Source organism: Fukomys damarensis, unplaced genomic scaffold (genome assembly GCF_012274545.1).
Source record: "Fukomys damarensis isolate Sample0158 unplaced genomic scaffold, DMR_v1.0_HiC HiC_scaffold_2, whole genome shotgun sequence".
Classification (NCBI taxonomy): Eukaryota; Metazoa; Chordata; class Mammalia; order Rodentia; family Bathyergidae; genus Fukomys; species Fukomys damarensis.
Window position 1 is genome coordinate 4017775 of NW_022900914.1, and position 3856 is coordinate 4021630.

The window sequence follows — 3856 nt, forward strand, 5'->3', positions numbered from 1 at the left end:
TTGCCCTTCTCTCATATGACTATCTGATGTCCCTAAAAAATGCCTTCAAGTGTGGATTCAGTATCCCCTGTTGTAGTGTCCAATATCTTTATTAAATGTGCAAATTTAGCCTCGCATTTACCCAATTAATGCACACTAATTCTTAAATGTGTGTTCAGAATTCTGGCATCTGTGCTCCAAATGAAGGAGTGCTAGTTTTTCAGGAGACAATCACAGAAGACTTCCAGACCAAGTTTGGTAGAGATAAAGAGCCCAGACTCATACAATGGCAGGAATCAATTGGGAAATCTGTGAAATAAGATGCCTTCCAGAGGTTTGTGTCACAATGCTCCTGTTTCCACAGAAACCACAGATTTCTCCTTACATCGCAGAACTGTGCTTTCACTTTCATATAACAGCTAAGAGGGAGAACATTTCAGGAAGAGACATGTGCAGTCTGCATTAGCTCTTAAGCTGTCTGAAGGTGTAAGAAGTCAGAGAACGGTCTCGGTTTAATCAGAACAAGTTTTTCATCACCTTCTCAAATAATTTGATGTACTTGGGTGGTTATGGGGACTCCAAGGACTTCAAAGTCTAGCATAACCTGATCAACTCTCCAAAAAGAGCCCTTACATACCTCTCAGACCAACTGCAAATAACTTTCCATTTATCTGAGCCTGGTGAACAATATCAAGTCACATTATATTCATGTGGGAAGCAATGGAGAGGCAGCTCTTTAGCTCTGAATTCAGAAGTTGGTCAGAAGTCTAATATTTTCAAAACCAGTATCATTTTGAGAAAGTGAAGAAAATTGCATTTTTCTATCTTTCAAAAGAATCTAAGAGTATCTTTTATTGGTTTTTTTTTTAAGGTACTTGGGCAGCTGATATGATGTTAAAAGAGCACACCAAGGGCAGGAGAGCTTAGGCTCTTACTAGCTTTTCTCCAGTAACGATTAAAACAGGATAAATATGTATATGAGTATATACAATTAAAAAAGAAGACGATAGTGTAAAGACATATTTCACATAAGCAGGGGTGAGGGATTTATTAATCCATGCACATATCCATTAATTCGTTAAAAATATGTCACAGAGAAACCATTTCTAACCTTTACGAGGTTAGAAAATAGCATAAACAAGACAAACACCCTCCCTGACCTCATAGAGCTAAAAATTCTGCAAAAGAAGTTAATCTCTTGGTCTTATTCGTTGTCCAGGAACTGAAGAAAGCAAGATCTGCCACAGGAATGAGAACATGGCTGGGGAAAAGGCAGAGCTGTTGTCTTCTCTTAGACACTTTCACTTTTGTGTGAGCTGTTCTATATCACTTAGAAAAATGGGAACTTCTCCAGGGTGAGTTCTACCCATTTCCGTACTGCCTGAGCACCGGGCACATTCCATCTTGTAAGCTGCAAACACTTACGCATGTAAAGGAATTTTAATGCTATAGTTGGAGTATTTAGTATAGTAGATATTCAGCTAGCACTTCAAATACAACACCGTGTTCTCTTCTGTCTCTGTTAAATTCATATCATTTGTACAGTTTGCACCACTCATGCATGCCAGAATCCTCAGAGCTCCGGCTGCCATACTGGCCATTGAGTTCCCATTTCTTTTGAGAGTCTTCCCTCCCCTGGCCCCATGTGACTCCTTCCGGCTCCACCAGATCATCTGTAACTCCGCAACTTAACTGTCTGGGCGCTTCCAATTACTTGACAGCTCTCCATCCAGGTAGGTGACCCTGTTCAGTTGAGCGCACATTCACACAATCCAGTGCAGTTTAACTAATGTGTGAGCAATGACCACACACTTGACACAGTCACACCTCAGTCTGGAACCTTCTGGAGCATTGCCCGCAGTGACCTGATGGGTCTGATCTGAACTTCTTTATTAGAAATCTTCTCCTGTGTGATGTATAATCTCACTTTCAGCATTTCTAAAATGAGCCTCATCATTTTACTTAAAAGATAAGAACCTACGTACTTCTTACTTTGTTTAATATAATGTTTAACACAATTTATATAATAAGCCAACAATATATAAATCAATGCACTGTGCTCAGCTCTATTATCAAAAACTTCCTTCAATCTGTTAATTTTATTCCATACACAACTTGCTTCCAGTCACAAATATTCTAAACTTGCCTTATCATTTCTTTTTTTTTTTTTGCCTCATCATTCCTAAAATCTTATCCACTCTAAGCTACACAGCACATATCCCTAGATTACAAAAATCAGTCAATTTAATGGCACTCAACTCCCACAAATGCAAGCACAGGTAACTTTATTTGGGGGATTATAGCTGGCAACGTAATATCTTCACTATCGTTGTTTCATTTGTACCACAGCTATACACATGCTCTACTTTCTAGGGAAACTAGAGTTCTTCTGATTGTTATGGGATTTTGTGATTCTGAATGTTTCTTCAACTAGTCTTTCCTTTGTCTGCTTACCCATATTAATGTTATGAGCTATGGTGAAAAATAAAATTTAAAAGAGAAACAAATGGAAATGACAATCTTTGGAAATATACAGACTCAATCTATATCTTTTATCCACTGCTTTACATGCTACTTAATCATTGAAAAACTGATTAAAATTGTGAGACTGCTCTAAGATGAAAATTCTGCATCTTCAGAATGATTGTAATATCTATTCTGTGCTTTAGAGTTAAAAAGGTGGCTACTACGTAGCATAATTTTATTGAAATAAATGTAAGTGTAAAAATGCACAATGAATGCTGGGTGTTAATGATTCTGGAAGTTAGATTATTAATGAAAAGTCTATGAGGACCTAGGAAGAAATTTACCCATTCAGTACATGCTTGTGATTCTAAGAGAGAATTTGCATAAAAAGAAAAAAAAATGATTGTATATATCTATTCATTTTCATTGTGATGATAAATGTACAAGTCAATTGGGGGATTAATCAAACTCCATATCTCCACCTCCATACAGTTTTCACTAGATGGGAAATGATCACCAAAGTATCCTGGGCTATTTTGCTACTGGAAACCTGTTTCTCTCTCCTCTATTGGACATCACTCCGTACATTTTCTGTGGGTCTGGGATTCTAAGTCAAACTCCTGGCTGATAACAGAAATGTTTAGATGGGGGCCTGTAGGAGAGAGATAGTCTATAACTTTTAGATTCTCATGCATTAATTCTGCCAAGGCACTAAATGTACATTCCTTAGCTCCCTCTCATGAGTTCTTTAAAATGCTTAGAGACTATTTATGCCACCCCCAAAACACAACCCAACAAAAGTAGTTCCCTCAGAATTCATGATATTGGAAATTTAGTAAGTAATAGTACCTAACCACTGACCATTCAACAACGAGTTTAGAAGCTGCAATAGCTTAAAGGAGATTCAGTGAATTATGTCCCCATACACAACTATGTACTACCAAGCATAACTTCAGAATGACCTCCTTCAGTTGAATAACTAAATAAAAAAGAAGTACCTAGAAACATTTGACAACATAAAATTGTAGCTAGTTTTTAAAGAATAATCTCCCTTAAAGACCATTTACTACAGAAAGTGAAAGAAATTTTGGCATCATTATTTGATTCTCAAAATTAACACACACACACACACACACACACACACACACGCACACAGACACAGAATTGAAGACGCTCATATTTTCCCAGCTCATCCAATGTCTCTTTCTCTTTCTGGATTTAAAAATTTCTGCTTTGTACCCTTTTTAAAATTTTGAAAATATGTGAAAATTTTACTAACAAACTTCTATAATTTCCATTAACGTCTGGTGGAAAGAAAAGCAGAAAAATAGGGTTACTCTTGAATCTACACCCAGCTTCTCAATCATATTAATATTGTATATTAGTTTATATGTGGGAAAATAATAAATAT

General features: G+C 36.7%; 1 long non-coding RNA gene across 1 annotated transcript; it reads left to right on the forward strand.

The window, feature by feature from the left end:
• Positions 1-398: 398 nt before the first annotated feature.
• Positions 399-1599, forward strand: LOC104857950. The gene is made up of 3 exons (XR_778999.3): positions 399-465; positions 1199-1334; positions 1525-1599. It is a non-coding gene; the product is annotated as an uncharacterized LOC104857950 (long non-coding RNA).
• Positions 1600-3856: the final 2257 nt, after the last annotated feature.